This window comes from Anomaloglossus baeobatrachus, chromosome 2 (genome assembly GCF_048569485.1).
Source record: "Anomaloglossus baeobatrachus isolate aAnoBae1 chromosome 2, aAnoBae1.hap1, whole genome shotgun sequence".
NCBI lineage: Eukaryota > Metazoa > Chordata > Amphibia > Anura > Aromobatidae > Anomaloglossus > Anomaloglossus baeobatrachus.
Genome location: NC_134354.1, coordinates 159,517,387 through 159,541,867, shown reverse-complemented (window position 1 = coordinate 159,541,867; position 24,481 = coordinate 159,517,387).

The window sequence follows — 24,481 nt, the reverse complement described above, 5'->3', positions numbered from 1 at the left end:
GTTTGAGTGTGCAATGCAGGCAGAGGTGCTGCAAATATCTTTCCACTAGTGTGACTACACAAAAGTACAATAGCCACGTTTAGGATGCCACTAGGTACACTGACTGTTTGCTAGTATAATGGCTTAGTTAAAAAGAGTTTGAGTGTGCAATGCAGGCAGACGTGCTGCAAATATCTTTCCACTAGTGTGACTAGACAAAAGTACAATAGCCACGTTTAGGATGCCACTAGGTACACTGACTGTTTGCTAGTATAATGGCTTAGTTAAAAAGAGTTTGAGTGTGCAATGCAGGCAGAGGTGCTGCAAATATCTTTCCACTAGTGTGACTACACAAAAGTACAATAGCCACGTTTAGGATGCCACTAGGTACACTGACTGTTTGCTAGTATAATGGCTTAGTTAAAAAGAGTTTGAGTGTGCAATGCAGGCAGACGTGCTGCAAATATCTTTCCACTAGTGGGACTATAGCAAAGTCCAATAGCCACGTTTAGGATGCCACTAGGTACACTGACTGTTTGCTAGTATAATGGCTTAGTTAAAAAGAGTTTGAGTGTGCAATGCAGGCAGAGGTGCTGCAAATATCTTTCCACTAGTGTGACTAGACAAAAGTACAATAGCCACGTTTAGGATGCCACTAGGTACACTGACTGTTTGCTAGTATAATGGCTTAGTTAAAAAGAGTTTGAGTGTGTAATGCAGGCAGACGTGCTGCAAATATCTTTCCACTAGTGTGACTACACAAAAGTACAATAGCCACGTTTAGGATGCCACTAGGTACACTGACTGATTGCTAGTATAATGGCTTAGTTAAAAAGAGTTTGAGTGTGCAATGCAAGCAGACGTGCTGCAAATGTCTTTGCACTAGTGTGACTAGACAAAAGTACAATAGCCACGTTTAGGATGCCACTAGGTACACTGACTGTTTGCTAGTATAATGGCTTAGTTAAAAAGAGTTTAAGTGTGCAATGCAGGCAGAGGTGCTGCAAATATCTTTCCACTAGTGTGACTACACAAAAGTACAATAGCCACGTTTAGGATGCCACTAGGTACACTGACTGTTTGCTAGTATAATAGGCTTAGTTAAAAAGAGTTTGAGTGTGCAATGCAGGCAGACGTGCTGCAAATGTCTTTGCACTAGTGTGACTAGACAAAAGTCCAATAGCCACGTTTAGGATGCCACTAAGTTTCCTCAGTGTTTGCTAGTATAATGGCTTAGTAACAATGATTTTGAGTGTGCAATGCAGGCAGACTTGCTGCAAATATCTGTGCACTAGTGGGAATATACAGAAGTCTAATAGCCACATTTAGGATGCCACTAAGTTTCCTCAGTGTTTGCTAGTATAATGGCTTAGTAACAATGAGTTTGAGTGTGCAATGCAGGCAGACGTGCTGCAAATATTTTTGCACTAGTGTGACTAGACAAAAGTACAATAGACACGTTTAGGATGCCACTAGGTACAATGACTGTTTGCTAGTATAATGGCTTAGTTAAAAAGAGTTTGAGTGTGCAATGCAGGCAGACGTGCTGCAAATATCTTTCCACTAGTGTGAGTAGACAAAAGTACAATAGCCACGTTTAGGATGCCACTAGGTACACTGACTGTTTGCTAGTATAATGGCTTAGTTAAAAAGAGTTTGAGTGTGCAATGCAGGCAGACGTGCTGCAAATATCTTTCCACTAGTGGGACTAGACAAAAGTACAATAGCCACGTTTAGGATGCCACTAGGTACACTGACTGTTTGCTAGTATAATGGCTTAGTTAAAAAGAGTTTGAGTGTGCAATGCAGGCAGACGTGCTGCAAATATCTTTGCACTAGTGTGACTAGACAAAAGTACAATAGCCACGTTTAGGATGCCACTAGGTACACTGACTGTTTGCTAGTATAATGGCTTAGTTAAAAAGAGTTTGAGTGTGCAATGCAGGCAGACGTGCTGCAAATATCTTTCCACTAGTGTGACTAGACAAAAGTACAATAGCCACGTTTAGGATGCCACTAGGTACACTGACTGTTTGCTAGTATAATGGCTTAGTTAAAAAGAGTTTGAGTGTGCAATGCAGGCAGACGTGCTGCAAATATCTTTGCACTAGTGTGACTAGACCAAAGTACAATAGCCACGTTTAGGATGCCACTAGGTACACTGACTGTTTGCTAGTATAATGGCTTAGTTAAAAAGAGTTTGAGTGTGCAATGCAGACAGACGTGCTGCAAATATCTTTCCACTAGTGTGACTAGACAAAAGTGCAATAGCCACGTTTAGGATGCCACTAGGTACACTGACTGTTTGCTAGTATAATGGCTTAGTTAAAAAGAGTTTGAGTGTGCAATGCAGGCAGACGTGCTGCAAATATCTTTCCACTAGTGGGACTATAGCAAAGTCCAATAGCCACGTTTAGGATGCCACTAGGTACACTGACTGTTTTCTAGTATAATGGCTTAGTTAAAAAGAATTTGAGTGTGCAATGCAGGCAGAGGTGCTGCAAATATCTTTCCACTAGTTTGACTAGACAAAAGTACAATAGCCACGTTTAGGATGCCACTAGGTACACTGACTGTTTGCTAGTATAATGGCTTAGTTAAAAAGAGTTTGAGTGTGCAATGCAGGCAGACGTGCTGCAAATATCTTTCCACTAGTGTGACTAGACAAAAGTACAATAGCCACGTTTAGGATGCCACTAGGTACACTGACTGTTTGCTAGTATAATGGCTTAGTTAAAAAGAGTTTGAGTGTGCAATGCAGGCAGACGTGCTGCAAATATCTTTGCACTAGTGTGACTAGACAAAAGTACAATAGCCACATTTAGGATGCCACTAGGTACACTGACTGTTTGCTAGTATAATGGCTTAGTTAAAAAGAGTTTGAGTGTGCAATGCAGGCAGACGTGCTGCAAATATCTTTCCACTAGTGGGACTATAGCAAAGTCCAATAGCCACGTTTAGGATGCCACTAGGTACACTGACTGTTTGCTAGTATAATGGCTTAGTTAAAAAGAGTTTGAGTGTGCAATGCAGGCAGAGGTGCTGCAAATATCTTTCCACTAGTGTGACTACACAAAAGTACAATAGCCACGTTTAGGATGCCACTAGGTACACTGACTGTTTGCTAGTATAATGGCTTAGTTAAAAAGAGTTTGAGTGTGCAATGCAGGCAGACGTGCTGCAAATATGTTTGCACTAGTGTGACTAGACAAAAGTACAATAGCCACGTTTAGGATGCCACTAGGTACACTGACTGTTTGCTAGTATAATGGCTTAGTTAAAAAGAGTTTGAGTGTGCAATGCAGGCAGACGTGCTGCAAATATCTTTGCACTAGTGTGACTAGACAAAAGTACAATAGCCACGTTTAGGATGCCACTAGGTACACTGACTGTTTGCTAGTATAATGGCTTAGTTAAAAAGAGTTTGAGTGTGCAATGCAGGCAGACGTGCTGAAAATATCTTTGCACTAGTGTGACTAGACAAAAGTCCAATAGCCACAGATAGGATGCCACTAGGTACACTGAGTGTTTGCTAGTATAATGGCTTAGTTATAATGAGTTGGAGTGTGCAGAGGACAGGAGGGTACAGTGGCAGGGTTGTGGGGCTCTGGGTAGAGGAAAGGAAGCCTGCCTTTCTATTCCCTCCTAATGGGGAAATGCAGCGACGAAATCCCTGACCTTGGCTACACAGACGCTGTCTCTGTTTTCAGGACCTGTCACCTATGGCTCTGACCCTGCCGGTACGAGCCCTTAAAAGGACTGATAGAAAGTGCTATCTCTAAGCTGTCTAGCGCTGTGTATGGAGCGCATACAGCAGTATCGGCGATAGGACAAAGGACGGAGCTGCGCCAGTGATGTCTGACACCAAGGACGCAGAAGAGATAATGGCGTCCTGGAGGAAAATGTCCGGTTTTATAATGCAGGGACATGTGACATGGACATCCTATCACACATGCCGTTGCTTCTCTGGCTAAAAGTCCACTTAGCTGTGTGTGTGTCTGGGATTGGCTGACATGCTGGCCCGCCCCACAAGACGCGCGCGCTTAGGGAAGGAAGACAAGGAAAAAAAAAAAAAATGGCGATCGCCATTATACCAACAGCAGTGATCTGAAGGCGCTGTTCCCGCACACTATACACTGAAATTTCATAATAGTGTGAGTCACAGAGTGACTTACACTATTACAGCGGAAAGCCAGCTAGGAATTAGCTGTTTTTTTGCTGCTAGAACCGTTCTCGAACGTTTCTAGAACTATCGAGCTTTTGCAAAAAGCTCGAGTTCTAGTTCGATCTAGAACAGGCCCCAAAATCACTCGAGCCTAGAACTGGAGAACCTCGAACCGCGAACCGCGCTCAACGCTAGTCTCAATCCCCTTATTTCTGTTTTTAAGGGGATTCAGAAACATTAACTGCAATGGTGTTAAATTGTTTTTTCTTCTGAAAGTGCCTGCTACTTCAAACAGACATAAAAACATGTCAGCCTACGTATTTGTGCCCATCTGAAAAGATGGACACTTTAAAAAAATTACAGACAAGCAGAATCTGACAAACACAGTATAGAATTGTTGTGTGAACAGAGGTTTACTATTTTTACAGATTATTTTTTACATAATTTGTCCCTCAAGAAATCATATAAGATCTATGGGGAACATATTCTTCCTTTCTTGTAAATTTTTCCCACTATAACTGAAGCATTTAAATGGCAGAGTTGACCCAAATCTGCTGCTCCGCTATGCCGGCCAGACACCCAGTAATTGAGTGGTCACCAGGTACTACAGAAGCAGTGACAATGACCATTATAAGTGGCAATAAACCTCAAAGTCCCCAGCTGTATCTGTCAGCCGGAGATCGAACCTGCTCTTGGTAGATTGGAGTAGCAAGTGCTTTTAACCTAAAATTGTAAATTTACAATAATGCGGATTTGGAGCCCAGAACCAAGTGTCATATATTTAAGGTGCTTGAGTATTAACAGGTTAAGATGGAAAGGCACTGTACAATTCGTAATTTCTCTTTTAGCGCTCCTACTAGGATATTTAACTTACTGTCTATTTTCCCCACACATATCATCAAGTGTGTCAGCAGCGGAACATCTAGTCATCCGTGTCTTACCAATGGGACATCTAGTGATCCGCGTCTTAACAGTGGGACATATAGTGATCCGCGTCTTACCAATGGGACATCTAGTAATCCACGTCTTAACAGTGGGACATCTAGTGATCTGCGTCTTACCAATGGGACATCTAGTGATCCGCGTCTTACCAATGAAACCCCAAACGCAATATCATAATCCATATCATTGATCGTGGTGATGATGATGCCTCCACAAGCCTTGGCACAGCTATTAATACAAAGAGAGACAATACAGAATATTAAAAAACTTCACAGATATAGTCTACTCAAAACAGATCATTAATCAAAATAATCAAAAAAATTAAATCATAATAGATCATAATCAAAATAGATAATTAACCTGATTAGTAAAAGGTGTAAAAGGAAAACAAGTCCTCACAAGTCTATGAGGGCCGAAAAATGGAATAGTTATGGCTCTTGAAAGAAAGAGCGGTAAGGCGAAAACAACAAAAACTATTTATTTTTTTATAACTAGCTGTAGTACCCGGGCGTTGCCCAGGATAGTAACTATCCCTCTTCGAATTTCTGTCTGTATCTGTCTGTCTGTCTCTGTGTGTCTGTCTCTGTCTGTATCAGTTTCTCTGTCTGTCTCTGTATCAGTCTCTCTGTCTGTCTCTCTCTATCTCTGTGTCTCTATCTCTGTGTCTCTCTCTTTCTCTGTGTCTGTCTGTCTCTCTCTGTCTGTCTGTCTTGTTCCCCGTCTGTCTCCTTCCAGGGCTGTCTCTTTCCCTGTCTGTCTCTTTGCCCGTCCGTCATTTTGCCCGTCCATCTCTTTGCCGTCCGTCTCTTTGCCCGTCCGTCTCTTTGCCCGTCCGTCTCTTTGCCCGTCCGTCTCTTTCCCCGTCCGTCTCTTTCCCCGTCCGTCTCTTTCCCCGTCCGTCTCTTTCCCCGTCCGTCTCTTTCCCCGTCCGTCTCTTTCCCCGTCCGTCTATTTCCCCGTCCGTCTCTTTCCCCGTCCGTCTCTTTCCAGGTCTGTCTCTTTCCAGATCTGTCTCTATCCAGGTCTGTCTCTTTGCCCATCTGTCTCTTTGCCCGTCTGTCTCTTTGCCCGTCTGTCTCTTTCCTGGGCTGTCTCTTTCCAGGTCTACCTCTTTCCAGGTCTGTCTCTTTCCAGGTCTGTCTCTTTGCCCGTCCGTCTCTTTCCCCATCTGTCTCTTTCCCCATCTGTCTCTTTCCAGGTCTGTATCTTTCCAGGTCTGTCTCTTTGCCCGTCTGTCTCTTTCCAGAGCTGTCTCTTTCCAGGTCTGTCTCTTTCCAGGTCTGTCTCTATGCCCGTCCTTCTCTTTGTCCATCTGTCTCTTTCCCCATCTGTCCCTTTCCCCATCTGTCTCTTTCCCCGTCTGTCTCTTTCCAGGTTTGTCTCTTTCCAAGTCTGTCTCTTTGCCTGTCTGTCTCTTTCCACGGCTGTCTCTTTCCAGGGCTGTCTCTTTCCCCGGCTGTCTCTTTCCCCTTCTGTCTCTTTCCCCTTCTGTCTCTTTCCCCATCTGTCTCTTCCAGGGCTGTCTCTTTCCAGGGCTGTCTTTTTGCCCGTCTGTCTCTTGGGCCGTCTGTCTCTTTCCAAGGTTGTCTCTTTACCTGTCTGTCTCTTTCCAAGGCTGTCTCTTTGCCCAGCTGTCTCTTTGCCCAGCTGTCTCTTTGCCCGGCTGTCTCTTTGCCTGGCTATCTCTTTCCAGGTCTATCTCTTTGCCCGTCTGTCTCTTTGTCCGCCTGTCTCTTTTCAGGGCTGTCTCTTTGCCCGTCTGTCTCTTTCCAGGTCTGTCTCTTTGCCCGTCTGTCTCTTTGCCCGTCTGTCTCTTTCCAGGGCTGTCTCTTTGCCCATCTGTCTCTTTCCAAGGCTGTCTCTTTACCCGTCTGTCTCTTTCCAGGTCTGTCTGTTTGCCGGTCTGTCGTTTTCCCCGTCTGTCTCTGTCTCTATCTCTCTGTCTCTTTCCCCGTCTGTCTGTCTTTTTCTGTCTCTCTCTCTCTCTATCCGTTTCACCACCGACATCTTATTACTGCACACATAAGCTTCTTATATTAACAGTTTATTTTGTTCCTATAGCAACCACTGACAGTTGCTGTTAATAGCCCGTATCTCCCACCTCCATTCAGATTAATGGAGGCAGGATTTTGGAGACATAAGGGTGCTTTACACGCTGCAACATCGCTAGCGATTGCTAGCGATGTCGAGCGTGATACCACCCAACCCCGTCGTACGTGCGACATTTGGTGCTCGCTCCCGTAGCGAACATTATCTCTACGGCAGCGTCACATGCACATACTTGTGCAGCGACGTTGCTATGACGGCCAAACAATCCCTCCCTCAAGGGGGAGGTGCGTTCGGCATCACAGTGATGTCACTGCTACATCACTAAGCGGCCGGCCAATAGAAGCGGAGGGGCGGAGATGAGCGGGACGTAACATCCCGCCCACCTTCTTCTTTCCGCATTGCCAGTCCAGGCAGGTAAGGTGAGGTTCCTCGTTCCTGCGGTATCACACACAGCGATGTGTGCTGCCACAGGAACGACGAACAAGATCGTACCGGCAGCAGCAGCAACGATATTAAGGAAATGAGCGACGTGTCAACGAGCAACGATTTTTCACGTTTTTTGTGCTCGTTGATCATCGCTCATTTGTGTTACACGCTGCGATGTCGGTAACGGCGCCGGATGTGCGTCACTACCGACGTGACCCCGACGATATATCGTTACCGATATCACAGCTTGTAAAGCCCCCTTAACTGTAAAGCGCGGGGTTACATTTTCCCGTACAAACATAATCTATGACGTTCCCTGAGTCACATGAGGTGTCTGTGCAAAATTTCGTGATTGTAAATGCGACGGTGCGGATTCCCTTAGCGGACACACACACGCACACACACACAAACACACATACACTCAGCTTTATATATTAGATAAGGGTGTGAGCAGCTTAGGTAGCTGACATAATGCTCTATCAGACTTATAAATCTTTATAATAAGCTTAAATTTTTTTTTTTTACTTGGAGTAAAGGCCCTGTCACACATACAGATAAATCTGCGGCAGATCTGTGGTTGCAGTGAAATTGTGGACAATCAGTGCCAGGTTTGTGGCTGTGTACAAATGGAACAATATGTCCATGATTTCACTGCAACCACAGATGTGCCAAAGATTTATCTCTGTGTAAAGTGGCCTTAAGTATATATTACAGACTCTTGGGCTAGTTATTACCATTTTTAGTATTAATTTTGTATACGTGAGGTTTGAATGGTAGTCAATTATTGATTATGTAGCATTTAATCAATAACTAAAACAAGTACATTTTTGTTGGAAACATTTTGTGCACACATATTATAAACTGTAGATATAAAGCCAATAAATAATGTGCAAACAACACTATGGCCCCAATTCATCAAAGCAATTTTGCCAGAATTTTAACTCAAATTGCTTTGAAAAGTTACAACTTTTTTGGGGCAAAAATTCTTAGAATTTTTGGCTTTTTCACATCATTTTCCTCTTGTTCTTCCAAAATGGGCAAAGCTGGATAGGGAGAGGGGATGGCGTCGTGGGGGGTGAGAAGTGATGCTATAGCTCGTCTAATTCATTATGACCTGTGGTGTTCATTATTGGAGTAAGATTTCTCGTGGGGCACATAGAGGTTCACGACACTTTTCAGACTCAACTTATTCATTAAGAGGTGTATTTGACACTCCAACACATTCTATCATCAAGACTGGTGAGAAAAATCAACAATCTTGATGAATTGGTGGCTAATGTGTATATACCAAAAGTAAATGGAAAAAAAATACAGGAAATAGTGGTTTTATAGGTGAAACCTGGTGATAAGTTTTATTAAGTTGCTATATACTCACAGACATTCACTTATGCAGAAGTGAGAAAAACCAGTAGACAAAAAACCTTTACTATTACAGGTAAAATAGCATTGGGGTCATAACTTGTGCTGAGGTGATCAGCCACATATGCAACTGAAAATAACACCTCGTGTTAAATGAGTGCCTGATGCTATATGGTATTGTTGTTGTTACACATAGTTCTGTTACAATCACTAGGCTCTTACAATGAGTTTAAATATATTCCTATCATAGTTAATGCAGAAATGAAACTTAGCTTTCCTTCATCCAGAGCCATTGTTTAATTTGCTGCCCCAAGTATTTAGTTATTTAGTTATTTGGCTTTCGGTGGCCCCCTTTGCATATGCACAGGGTTCCTAGCTCTGCCCTGAGATATAATCCTGGCCAGTTAAACATTATGTAGAGCTATGAAGTTTTATTCTTTATGTCTATAGGGTAATATAATAGTATTTATAACTTCTACTGAATTTTTTTGGAGACGAAAGGTGCATACTTGTGACATTTACATCGAAAACAGGGACAAGTATCCTTTCACACTCCTATCTTTTGGGGAAATAGGGCCTCTGCTAATGGTACAGAACCTTGGACCCTCACCAGTGACTGCAATTTAAGGACTTCACAGTCCACAGCCTGTAGCCCTGAGAATACAGGTACTAATTTCCCAAAGTCAACCGGTCAAAGGGCAAGATGTCCAGCAAAGCACTACAGCCTCCTTGTTCTAGGGATTGGTAGGGGCCTTAACATTTAGATTATCTCCCAATAAAGAGTTATCCTCATCTCGTTAAATGGGTAAATGTAAAGGTAAGTGCATTTGAAAGCATGGCGGCTCGTAATAGTTCTTCCATGTACAGACTTTTCTTAGCACATTCAAGGGATTTTGGTTGCATTTTATTCCTGCGCACCTCTCATTAAGATTGGAGAGTGATAAGGGTGCTTTACACACTGCGACATCGCTAGTGATAGCTAGCGATGTCGTGCGCGATAGCACCCGCCCATGTCGCTGTTTCGTCATGGGGGTGATCGCTGCCGTTGCGAACAATATCGCGACAGCAGCATCACACGCACATACGTGCTTAGCGACGTCGCTGGAGACACTGAATAATCTCTCCTTTAAGGGGGCGGTTCGTTCGGCGTCACAGCGGCATCACTAAGCAGCCGCCCAATAGCAGAGGAGGGGCGGAGATGAGCGTCCGAAACATGTCGCCCACCTCCTTCCTTCCTCATTGCCGGTGGACACAGGTAAGGAGATGTTCGTCGTTCCTGCGGTGTCACACACAGCGATGTGTGATGCCTCAGGAACGATGAACAACCAGCGGCATGCACCACCAACGATATTATGAAAAGGAGCGACGTGTCAACGATCAACGATTTTTGACATTTTTGCGATTGTCACTCCTTTTAGTCACACACAACGATATCGTTAACGACGCCGGATGTGCGTCACGAACCCTGACGATATATATTATTAGCGATATCATTGTGTGTAAAGTACCCTGTACACCAGTCCTAATAAATCAAGGCTTTTATGATTTCATTTTTTGGTCCAGTGAGGGCTTGTTTTTTGCGTGACGAGCTGTCTTTTTTTTATCACTGCTATTTTGGGGTACTTACAAAGTTTTGATCACTTCTTACTGCATTTATATGCCGTGTTGAATTGGCAAAAAAGTGCAATTAAGCCACTGGATTAATAAAGTTTATATTTTGATAGATTGATCTTTTGCGGACTTGGAGATATAAGATATGATTATTTGTCTATTTTACTTATTTACCTTTAATGGAGGAAAATAATATACAGTGAGGAAAAGAAGTATGTGATACACTGCCGATTTTGCAAGTCTTCCCACCTACAAAGAATGAAGAGGTCTGTAATTGTATTGTACACACTTCAACTGTGAGAGACAGAAAAAAAAATTCCCCCCAAAAAAAATCACATTTTATGATTTTGAAATAATTAATTTGCATTTTGTTGCATGAAATACATATTTGATCACCTACCAAGCAGCAACAATTCTGGCTCTCATAGACCTGTTATTTTTTCTTTCTCTGCACTATTACCAGTGTTAATTGCACCTGTTTGAACTCGTTACCTGTATGAAAGACACCTGTCCACAGAATCAATCACAATTCAACCTCTCCACCGTGGCCAAGACCAAAGAGCTGTCTAAAGAAATCAGGGACAAAATTGTAGATATGTACAAGGCTGGGACAGGCTACAGGACAAAAGTCAAGCAGCTTGGTGAGAAGGCAACAATGGTTGGCGCAATTATTAGAAAATGGAAGAAACACAAGATGATTGTCAATCTTACTCGGTTTGGGGCTCCAGGCAAAATCTTTCCTCGTGGGGTAAGGATGATTCTGACAAAGGTCAGGACTTAACCAAGAACTACATGATAGGACCTGGTCAGTGACCAGAGGAGAGCTGGGACCACAGTATCAAAGGTCACCGTTGGTAACACACACTACGCAGTCAAGGATTAAAATCCTGCAAGACAGGCAAGGTCCTCCTGCTCATGCCAGTACATGTCCAGGCCCTTTTGAAATTTGCCAATGACCGTCTGGATGATCCAGAGGAGGTATGGGAGAAGGTCATGTGGTCAGATGAGAACAAAATACAACTTTTTAGTATCAACTCCCCTCACCGTGTTTGGAGGAAGAAGAAAGATGAGTACAACCCCAAGAACACTGTCCTAACCGTGAAGCATGTGGGTCGAAACATCATACTTTAGGGGTGCTTTTCTGCAAAGGGGACAGGAAGACTGCACTATATTAAAGGGAGGATGGATGGGGTCATGTATCGCAAGATTTTCGTCAATAACCTCCTTCCCTCAGTAAGACCATTGAAGATGGGTCGTGGCTGGGTCTTCCAGATTTCACAATTACCTGAAACACACAGCCAGGGCAACTAAGGAGTGGCTCCGTAAGAAGCATTTCAATTTGTTGCAGTGGCCTAGCCAGCCTCCAGACCTGAACCCAATAACAAATCATTGGAGGCAGCTGAAACTCAATGTTGCCCAGCGTTAGCCCTGAAACCTGAAAGATCTGGAGAAGATCTGTATGGAGGAGTGGGTAAAAATCTCAGCTGCAGTGTGTGCAAACTTGGTCAACAACTACAGGAAGCGTCTGACATCTGTAATTGCAAAGGAAGGTTTCTGTACCAAATATTACGTTTTGTTTTTATATTTTATCAAAAACCTATTTCATGCAATAAAATGCAAATGAATTATTTAAAAATTATACAATGTAATTTTGTGGATTTTTTTTTCCTGATTCTGTCTGTCACTTTTGAAGTTTACCTATAATAAAAATTACAGACCTCTCCATTCTTTGTAGATGGAAAAACTTGCAAAATCAACAGTATATCTAGGGAAGGGGAAGATAGTAATCCTTAGTAAAATCTATCTCTTGCCCCTAGCCATAGTAGTGGTGGTTGGTTTGGCTTCCGTGCAATAAAAATAAAATATAAAAATTAGGGTGTTAACCTATGCTGGTAGGCAGGAACTTCTGTGACTATAGGGAAAAAACATCTGCCCCTTTATATATGGGGTCTAATCGCCGAATTTTGGCTTTTTCACTCCTACCTAACTCAAACCACTACAACTAGCTCCTGTTACGGACACCACCTTTTTTAACGACACTGAATAAAGTATTGCATTTAAGGGTTTTTTCCTATGGATTTTGTCCCTTTAGTTATGTCCACCGAGTAGCTGAAAGTCAGTAAAGGAGAGTTGACAAGTTGGATCAAAACTGGAGAGGGCAGAAGTCAGGAATATGGTCTGAAGAGGTCAGAGGGTCAGAGCAGGGATAACATAGTCTAAGACAGAATCGCAAGTCAAACAGAGAGTTAAGACAGTCCAGGGTAAATAATGTGTATCACATTAGTTGGGTTGGGAAGTACGGTATGGTAAGTAAGTTAATACTTATAACTGGTAACTCCCAGTCACTAACAGTCCAGCCACTACCAGTCCAAGTCAAATCAATATGCTTGGCTGAGCATGCATTAGCCAGCATTGGGAGGAGTGTAATTATGTGCAGAAATTGAAGGTATTGTCCAGTAATTTATAAGGATTGCCTATTTTAGGATGTCATCATTATCAGATTGGTGGGGTGTGGCACAAGGAACCATGGAGTAGCAGCAGTAGAGAACTGCAAATCCACCTATATTCAAATGAAAAGGCTTGGATCTGCAGTTACCGACCACTATACAGTTGACATAGCAGTGTAGCTCCACTCCGCCATTGAGCCATCCCAGACATCCCCAGCACCGAGAAAAGCTGATCAGCTGGGTGTTGTACACCCCCTCCCTCGATTTAATATGGATGACCTATCCTAAGATTGCCTATCTATAAGATGTTTATTAATTGATGTGAAGAAGATATTAGGACGACCTATTAGGATGGTTCTAAATTTGAACATTAAATTGGAGGAGTAGCAGCATTTTAAAAGCCTCTATTACTTACCGCCAAAAGATTTCAAATTTTATCAATCTTTGGGTGACTGTTTTAATGTAATTTAGGAAAGATGCATAACTATATTTGTATCAGGCTTTGAAAGCAGATTATTTTTTTTTTTGCCCTCAATAAAAATAGTCATAAAGCACAAAATAATTAATAAATAACACATACCTCATGTCTACTTTTTGTATCATTTTTTGAACAGTTTTTTTGTAAGGAAGTTGGAGGGGTTAAACGTTTAGCAGTAATTTTTCCTTTTTGCAAAGAAATTTACAAATCCTATTTTTTTTAGGGATCCTTTTTTTAGGGATCCTTTTGAAGTAGCTTTGAGGGTCCCATGAGTCAGAAAACCACCAAACAAGATGCCATGGTAAAACGGCACCCCTCTTGGTATCCAAAACCGCATTCAGGAAGCTTGTTAACCTTTCAGATGTTTCACAAGAATAATAGCAAAAGTGAAAGTAAAGGTGAAAAATCATGTTTTTCTCACTAAAATGTTGCTTTAACCCCACATTTTCACATGGGTGATAGAAGGAAATGGACCACCTATTTTGTTGAGCTATTTTTGCTGAGTATGTTGATGCCAGGAGGACTCGGAAGGGAAGGAACACTATTTGACTTTTTGACAGTAGATCTGGCCAGAATAGACTGCAGACACAAACTGCAGAAAACCTTCCAAGTCACCAAATTTTGAAAACAACTCACGTTAAATAATTTGTTTAGGAGTGTGGAGAGCATCTTGAACCCACAGGTGTTTCACAGAATTTTAAACCACTGTATCGTGAAAATAAAAAATTAAGTTTTTCCTCAAAAATGTTGCTTTAGCCTCAAATTCTTTATTTTCAAAAGGGTAACAGGAGAAAATGGAAAGCCCAATTTGTTGGGCAATTTCTAAATTGTTGTTTGATAAAGATAGCTTACGGGGGGAAAATACTGTTTGGACACACTGGAAGGAGGGAGAGCTATTTGACTTTTATATAGGCTGCCATGTTTCATTTGAAGAACCCCTAAGGTAACAAAACAGCAGAATCCCTCCACAAGTGACCCAATTTTGTAAACTACACCTCTTGAGGAATTCATTTAAGGGTGTACTGAGCATATTGAACCCACGGATAATTCACAGAAACATTGGACTGTGAAAATTAAAAATGTATTTTTTCCACTAAAATTTTCCAAAAGAGCTATTAGAAGAAAATGGAACGCATAATTTGCTACTTTATTTCCATGGGGTACATGTACGACAATACCCTATTTGTGGTTGGAAACTACTATTCAATTGCTATTAATTGTGGCATTCAGATGGTTAAACAGCCAGGGGTGGTGTGGACACTGACCCCGGATGTGACAGCCAGAGCTCAGCTAGCAATTAAGCCGAGCTCCCAGCGGCGATCGTGTGGGGCACAACTTATATGCTCGCAAAATTGCCATAATGTTACTCTATGGCAATTTGCCCATCGTTTCCATTAATTTATTATTTAATCCTTGAAGCTACTTGTCCAGGCAATAAGGAACACTTTCATTTATTTACCATGCATTGCTTATACAGAGGCATCATATTCCTCAGCGCATTACACAATCTAAATTCCCTAACAGTATGGCTTTGGAGTGTGGAAAGAAACTGGAGTAAACTCACACAACTAATGGGGAGAACATACAAACTCCTCGCATACTGTATGTCCTTTGTATGATATGAACCCAGGACCCCAGCACTGCAAAGAAACAGTCTTTAGCACTGAGCCATGGTGCTGCCATTTTATTAACCCATTCTTGACATATGACGTAATTGTAGCTGCCGCTCTCAGCGATGTGAGCAGTGACTGTAATTGCATGCCTGCATGACTGAAAGCCAGCGGTTCCTGGGAGAAATATAGTTAATTTTCTCCTGGGAGCCACACTTTCAGTACTGTGGGTGGGCAACTTCATATTAGTATTAACTTGCAGATTATTAACCATTTCTGAAGGTTAATAAAGCTTCCCTTTTAAGAGGGTTATCCCAGACTTTTGTATTTTTTTCTTATGGAGCTAAGACGTTCTAGATATCAAACAAAATATATTGTATATGTATATTGTTCCATTCATTACTTTTCTTGGGGTTTCGGAGCTCTGATCTCTGGATTGCTGGTAGCCCCAGTGGTTGAGTCCCCATTGATCAGTAAGTTATTATAATAAGGCATTGGTCACCTTGTAGCTCTAAATAATGTTTCCATGGACTGGCTTTGCACTACCTACTCTGATTATCCCGTCTTGTGTGAGCGCTGGCCCTCAAACTTTAATTCTTGTACATAAATGTGGACTTACATACTGGCCCTGGGGTGAATATTCAGAGAAGCTGCTCACTAGTAGAGTGGACTGGCAGGAATGGTCAGGTCACTTGGTCAGAACCAGAAAGTAGGGCAAGAGACAAAATCATAAATAAAAAGAAATGGGCAGACGTCACACAAGACAGACACAGGCTGAACAGAAATTAACAGAAGTGAACCAAAGACAATACAACTGTAATGGGCAACCCCCAGCAGCAAGTAGTTTAGTAGGGTGTGGTTCTGTCCCATTGGCAACATCAACAAGCTGATTACTCCTGCGGGACATTACGTACACACATCAATACTTAAGCCTCTCTGGCTGGAAAAAGCCTGTTACCGCCCAGGTTCTGACGTTTCCTCAATCAACTGCACTGGCCACAGAATGAATACAGCACATATGTTTCCTTTTTTTTTGAGGGGGCGGGGTGTAATTTCAAGTTTACACACTTATTATATCTGGTTAGCCTTTTCAATTAGAAAAAAATATATGCCACACTTAGTCTTGAAACTACTTTTTTGTCAATTCTCCAATTACTTTTGTTCACACTGTATGAAAAAAGGAGAAGCCATGTACAGTGCCTACAAGTAGTATTCAACCCCCTGCAGATTTACCAGGTTTACACATTCGGAATTAACTTGGCATTGTGACATTTGGACTGTAGATCAGCCTGGAAGTGTGAAATGCACTGCAGCAAAAAAGAATGTTATTTCTTTTTTTTTTTTTTTAAATTGTGAAAAGTTTTTTCAGAGGGTCAGTTATTATTCAACCCCTCAAACCACCAGAATTCTGTTTGGTTCCCCTAAAGTATTAACCCCTTAACGACCGCCGATACGCCTTTTAACGGCGACAAATTAGGGTACTTCTTCCGATCCGCCGCTTTTTAACGGCGGTCGGAAAAAAGGGTCTAGCGCCCCCCAGAGTCAGAAAATTTCCGGGGTCTCAGCTGCCGGGGGTAACTGAGACCCTGAAGATCATGATTCTGTCCGGTTTTTCCGGTCCCCGCTCACCTGATGACCGGTATACACCGTATACTGATGATCAGGTTACAGTAAATGACCGCGCCGGTAAAAAATCATTTATCTCCCATCTGGCATAAACAAACATGTCAGATGGGAGATACATCTCATCCCCCGGTCCTCTCCGGTCCCCCGGTGTCGCCAAAGTGTCCCCCCACCCCCCCCTTCCTCCCGAAAGTCTAACATGGCGCCGCACATACCGGCGCGCACAGCAGCGCGCCGGCCGCATTTCCCCCTTTCCTATGGTTTCTGTCGCATGTGCTATGACACATATGACAGAAACCTGCTCCCCAGGCCCTGCCAGGTCACCCCCTATTCCCACCCCGGTGTTCCCCGGTGTCCCCCGTACCTGTCAGCTCTGATCCCCCCCGGCCCCCTCCTTCACAGTGCACGCCGGTCACACGTGCAGAGCGCGGCTGTCAGCTCAGCTTCCTGCTTTGCCTTCAGAGACTCTGGCTGCTGCTGCTCGGCAGTCTGCAGCTGTGACCCGGGGAGGGTGGGTGCAAATTCTTTGCACGCACTCTCCTCAAATGGAGGGTCTGCACTCCTAGAAAATGGGGGAAACGTTCCTTGAACGTTCCCCCCATATTCTAGAAGGTCCAGAATCGCCGCGGGACTTTCACAATGGATTACAGCAGGGACTTGATTTTTTTTTCTTTTCAATAAATTGGCCAAAGAGGGAATGTTTTTGGGGAGTGTTTTTTTTCAAATAATTTTTTTTTTTGTTGTCAATTTTTTTTATTATTACTGTCAATTAGTTATGTCTGGTATCAAATAAACGCCGTGACATCACTAATTGCTGGGCTTGATGCCAGGTGACATTACACATCTGGTATCAACCCCATTTATTAACCCGTTTGCCACCGCACCAGGGCGCAGGATGAGTTGGGGCGAAGCGCCAGGATTGGTGCATCTAATGGATGCGCCACTTCAGGGGCGGTTGCGGCCTGCTATTTTTAGGCTGGGAAGAGTCCAATAACCATGGCTCTTCCCACCCTGAGAATACCAGACCCCAGCTGTCAGCTTCACCTTGGCTGGTGATCTAATTTGGGGGGCCCTACGTTTGTTTTGTTTTTTAATTATTTATTTATAAATAATTAAAAAAAAAAAAAAAACAGCTTGGGGAGCCCTCCAAATTGATCACCAGCCAAGATGAAGCGGTCAGCTGTGGTTTGCAGGCTACAGCTGTCTGCTTTACCCTAGCTGGCTATCAAAAATAGGGGGGACCCCACGTCATTTATTTTCATTATTTTTTTTTCTTTTTGGGCTAAATACAAGGCTAGGCACCCTTTAGTGCCACATGAAAGTCACTAAAGGGCGCCAGCTTAGAATATGCAGGGGGGTGGAACGTTATATATGTTTGACATCTATCCATTCATCCATTGTAGCATTTTAGGCTATGTGCCCACAATCAGGGTTTGCAGCGTTTTGGGTGCAGAGTGTTTTCCCTGCATCCATAACGCTGCGTTGTGCAGTAGAAGCACAGTGGAAGGATTTTTAGAAATCCCGTGCCCACTGTGCTTCTTTTCTCCGCAGCATAAACCGACCTGTGGTGCAGCTTCCCGAGCCTCAGCAAGTCAATTTATGCTGCGGAGATAAGTGTTCTCTGCAGGTAGAATAGAACTAAAGTCCACAGCAGCCTGAACCCAAATCGTGGGCATGGGCAGCTGCGTTCTCCCGTGGACAACACTCACATCTCTGTAGGAAGGCTGACACTGTGTACTAGACGCCGTGTCGCTGGATTATGGCCACATAGCCTAACAGTGAGAAATTTGTTGCTACAGCAACATTTTTGTGAAGTACCTGTGGATTCAAAATGCTTACTATACTCCTGAATAAAATCCTTGAGGGGTCCAGTTTCCAAAATGGAGTCACTTGTGGGGGGTTTCTAATGTATAGGTAACCCAAGAGGCCCTGCTAATGTGACATGGTGCGTGCAATTTATTTCAACTTTTCCAAAATTCAAATGGTGCTCCTTCCATTCCAAGCCCTCCCATTTATCCAAACAGAGGTTTTTGGCCACATATGGGGTATCCCTGCTCTCACAAGAAATTGGATAACAACCTGTGGGGTCCACGTTTTGTTGCTGCCTCTTGAAAAAGTGAGAAATGTGATGCTAAAGAAACATTTTTGTGAAAAAAATGAAAATTTTCAATATGGCAACCTAAGCTTGTCAAATTCTGTGAAGTATTCGTGGATTCAAAATGCTCAATATACACCTAGATAAAAGCCTTGAGGTGTCTTGTTTCCAGAATGGGGTCACTTGTGGGGGGCCTCCACTGTTTAGGCTCTTTAGGGACTTTCCAAATGCGACATAGCGTCCACTAATTATTCCAGCCAAATGTTCAGTCAAATGGCACTTTTTCCCTTCCGAGCCCTGCTGTGCACCCAAACAGTTGATTTCCACCACACATAAGGTATCTGTATACTCAGGAGAAATTGCACAATAAATTTTATGCTGCTTTTTTTCCTTTTACTCTTGTTAAAAAAAAAAGCTATGTGGTTGAAGTAACAATTTTGTGGTAAAATTGTATTTTTTTTATTTTCACAGCTCAACATTATAAACTTCTGTGAAGCACCTGGGGGTTCAGGTTACTCACCAAACATCTAGATAAATTCCTTGAGAGGCCTAGTTTCCAATATGGGGTCTTGAGGGGTCTATTTTCCAGAATGGGGTCACTTGTGGGAGACCTCCACTGCTTAGGCACCTCAGGGGCTCTCCTAATGCAACATGGTGTCCGCTATTGATTCCAGACAATTTTGCAGTCAAATTGCACTCCTTCCCTTCCAAGACCTGCCGTGTGCCCAAACAGTTGATTTCCACCACATATAAGATATCACCAAACTCAGGAGAAATTGCACAATAAATTTCATGGTGATTTTTTTCCTGTTACCCTTGTGAAAAAAAAGCTACCTGGTTGAAATAACAATTTTGTGGTAAAATTTTATTTTTTTTATTTTCATGGCTGAACATTATAAACTTCTGTGAAGCACCTGGGGGTTCAGAGTACTCACCAAACATCTAGATAAATTCCTTGAGAGGCCTAGTTTCCAATATGGGGTCACTTGTGGTGGTTTTTTGCTGTTTACGTACCTTAGGGGTCCTCCAAATGCAACATGGTGCCCAATCTTTTTCAGCCAAATTTCCTTTCCAAAATTCAAATATTGCTCCTTTCATTCCAAGCCCTCCCATTTGTCCATACAAAGGTTTCAGACCACATGTGAGGTATCACCACGCTCATAAAAAAGTGGGTAACAAACATTTGGGTAAAATTTTTGGAATTACCTCTTGAAAAAGTGAGAGAATTGATGCTAAAGCAACATTTTTGAGAAAAAAATGACAATTTTCAATATGACAACGTAACGTTATCAAAATCTGTGAAGTACCTGTGGGTCCAAAATGCTCAGTATACCCCTCGATAGAAGCCTTAAGGGGTCTTGTTTCCAAAATGGGGTCACTTGAGGGGGTTCCTGCTGTTTAGGTACCTTAGGGGATCTGTAAATGCAACATGGTGCCCGCAATCTGTTTCAGCCAACTTTGCTTTCCAAAATTCAAATATTGCTCCTTTCGTTCCGAGCCCTCCCATTTACCCAAACAAAGGTTTCTGACCACATGTGGGGTATCGGCGCACTCATAAGAAAGTGGGTAACAGAGTGTGAGGTCCAATTTTTGATGTTACCTCTTGAAAAAGTAAGAAAATTAGTGCTAAAGTAACAATTTTAGGTAAAATGTTAATTTTTATTTTTTTCATTCCACATTACTTTATTTCCTGTGAAGCACCTGAAGGGTTAATAAACTTCTTGAATGTGGTTTTGAGTACCTTGAGGGGTGCAGGTTTCATAATGGTGTCACCTTTGGGTATTTTGTGTCACCCAGGCCTCTCAAAGTCACTTCAAATGGGATGTGGTCCCTAAAAAAATGGTTTTGTAAATTTTGTTGAAAAAATGGGAAATTGCTGATGAACTTTGACCCCTTCTAACTTCCTAACAAAAAAAAATTTTGTTTCAAAAATTGCGCTGATCTAAAGTAGACAAGTGGGCAATGTTATTTCTTAACTATTTTGTGTGACATAACTCTCTGGTTTATGGGCTTAAAAATTAAAAGTTTGAAAATTGCAAAATTTTTAATTTTTTTGTCAAATTTCAGATTTTTTCACAAATAAAATAAAAAAATATCATCCTAAATTTACCTCTAACATGAAGCCCAATATGTCACAAAAAACAATCTCAGAATCACCGGGATCCATTGAAGCGTTCCAGAGTTATAACCTTATAAAGTGACACTGGTCAAAATTGCAAAAAATGGCCTGGGCATTAAGTACAAAACTGGCTTCGTCCTTAAGGGGTTAAGAAGTATTTCAGGCACAAAGAACAATGAGTTTCACATGTTTGGATTAATTATCTCTTTTTCCAGCCTTTTCTGACTAATTAAGACCCTCCCCAAACTTGTGAACAGCACTCATACTTGGTCAACATGGGAAAGACAAAGGAGCATTCCAAGGCCATCAGAGACAAGATCATGGAGGGTCACAAGGCTGGCAAGGGGTACAAAACCCTTTCCAAGGAGTTGGGCCTACCTGTCTCCACTGTTGGGAGCATCATCCGGAAGTGGAAGGCTTATGGAACTACTGTTAGCTTTCCACGGCCTGAACAGCCTTTGAAAGTTTCCACCCGTGCCGAGGCCAGGCTTGTCCGAAGAGTCAAGGCTAACCCAAGGACAACAAGGAAGGAGCTCTGGGAAGATCTCATGGCAGTGGGGACATTGGTTTTAGTCAATACCATAAGTAACGTACGCCACGTACCTTTACTTTCAAAGCGTCATGTCAAGGCTCGTCTACAGTTTGCTCATGATCACTTGGAGGACTCTGAGACAGACTGGTTCAAGGTTCTCTGGTCTGATGAGACCAAGATCGAGATCTTTGGTGCCAACCACACACGTGACGTTTGGAGACTGGATGGCACTGCATACGACCCCAAGAATACCATCCCTACAGTCAAGCATGGTGATGGCAGCATCATGCTGTGGGGCTGTTTCTCAGCCAAGGGCCCTGGCCATCTGGTCCGCATCCATGGGAAGATGGATAGCACGGCCTACCTGGAGATTTTGGCCAAGAACCTCCGCTCCTCCATCAAGGATCTTAAGATGGGTCGTCATTTCATCTTCCAACAAGACAACGACCCAAAGCACACAGCCAAGAAAACCAAGGCCTGGTTCAAGAGGGAAAAAATCAAGGTGTTGCAGTGGCCTAGTCAGTCTCCTGACCTTAACCCAATTGAAAACTTGTGGAAGGAGCTCAAGATTAAAGTCCACATGAGACACCCAAAGAACCTAGATAACTTGGAGAAGATCTGCATGGAGGAGTGGGCCAAGATAACTCCAGAGACCTGTGCCGGCCTGATCAGGTCTTATAAAAGACGATTATTAGCTGTAATTGCAAACAAGGGTTATTCCACAAAATATTAAACCTAGGGGTTGAATAATAATTGACCCACACTTTTATGTTGAAAATGTATTAAAATTTAACTGAGCAACATAACTTGTTGCTTTGTAAGATTTATGCATCTGTTAATAAATCCTGCTCTTGTTTGAAGTTTGCAGGCTCTAACCTATTTGCATCTTATCAAACCTGCTAAATCTGCAGGGGGTTTGAATACTACTTGTAGGCACTGTAAATGTGAGTGCAATACCTAAATGGTCAATGCAATATTTTTGTTACATATCTTGAATTATAGCTAATAGACTACACTTCAATCATATATTGATGGCGCAAACACATATTTCAAACAAAGTATGCTGTGCAGGTGAGCAGAGAGGAAAATATAAAATTCTGTCACCGTGTCGTCGAAATATTGTAGGACACAAGTGGACACGGAATTAGCATTTTTCTCTAAGGAGAGATTTCTTTTATTAGTTAATGAACGTTAATTTAATGAGAAAAACTTCATTTGAAAAAACAACACATAGCTATTTTGAATGAAGGATATGATTTAGGAAAGAAATGATTTAAGCCTGCTTTACACACTACAATATATCTAACGATGTGTCGGCGGGGTCACGTCGTAAGTGACGCACATCCGGCATCGTAAGGTATTGTTAGGGCCAGGTGGACGGGCAGACCCAGGAGGTGGAGCCACTGGGCCGAACTCCCCGATGATGGCAAGGGGTCCGGTAGCCGGAGCACTATAGGTAGCAGGACAGTCCAGGCACAAGAGCACAATGGAGAAGTCCCTGGGACCACGGAGTCACTGATGGTAGTCCGGGTGACGGAGCTCAGGTTCGGAAGCCGGGATGATGTCAGGCGGGGTCCGGAACCGTTGGAGCGAGATGACGGGTCACCGCAGGGAACAGAGATGGTACGGACTGTCAGGATGGCGGATAGGCAGCGTACGGGGTTCGGGATTCGGCAGGACCGGATGGCAAGGCAGGATCGGCTCTAGAAGAGAGAGAGGTAAGTATCTCACAGGAACACAAGGAGACCTGACTCCTAGCTTGGGAAACACGAAGAACAGGCCCCGCCCACTTGGACATTAAACCCCTTTATACCCTGTACCTGTGTGCTTCATTTCCTGTCAGTGGACGCTGGCCCTTTAAGAAAGGGTCAGTGACCGCGCGCGCGCCCTAATGCGCATGCGCGCGGCCCGGGTGCCAGAAGCCAGAGCAGGAAGCTGTGAGGAAGAAGCAGCAGAGCCGGGCTGGGGCTGGGAAGCCGACGGGCGCCGGGAGCGGGGACCAGGAGGCATGGGAAGCGCGGGCAATGGAGGCTGGAGAGCGGGGAGCGTGGCAGGTGAGCCGGGGAGCGGAGCAGGGGACCCGGGGAGCGTGACAGTATCCCCCCCCACGCCCCCCTCCCCGCAACCGGGACAGGAAGGCACGGATCAGAGGAGTGCCCACATTCTCCCGGGGCTCCCAGGACCTATCCTCAGGACCATACCCTGCCCAGTCCACCAGGAAGAACTGTCGACCCCGTACGGTCTTCATGGCCACGATATCCCTTACCGCATAGATGTCGTCATCGGCAATAGGAGGAGGAGCCGAACTGGCAGCAGCGGAGAAGGGACCAAGGACAACCGGCTTGAGCAGGGAGACGTGGAAGGAGTTGGGTATCCTCATCGTGGCCGGGAGCTGCAGTTTGTAGGAGACCTCATTGATCTTGCTGAGGACTTTAAACGGCCCGATGTAGCGAGGTCCCAGCTTGTAGGATGGTAGCTTCAATCGGACGTACTTGGAAGCAAGCCAGACCAGATCTCCTGGAGAGAAACACGGAGGATCCAGACGCCTCTTGTCTGCGTGTCTCTTCATCCGTAGGGAGGCACGTGCAAGGGACGCCTTAACTGAGTCCCAAATGGTTGTGAAGTCACGGGCTACAGCATCAGCAGCAGGGATATCCGAGGAAGAGGATACAGGCAATGGGACGGTAGGCTGAAGTCCGTAAACGACATGGAAGGGAGAGCTGGAGGAGGACTTACTGACGTGGTGATTATGGGAGAATTCAGCCCAAGGAAGAAGCGTGGACCAATCGTCATGATGGGCGTTGACGTAGTGACGTAAGAAGGAGGTCAATATCTGATTGACCCGTTCCACTTGGCCGTTCGACTGAGGATGGTAGGCTGAAGAGAAGTCCAGAGTCACTCCCAGATGTTTGCAGAGAGCCCTCCAGAAGCGGGAGGTGAACTGAGTTCCTCTGTCGGACACAATGTGTGATGGAAAGCCATGCAAGCGGAAGATGTGATGTATATAGGCGTCCGCGAGTTCCTGGGCAGAGGGCAGTCCAGCCAT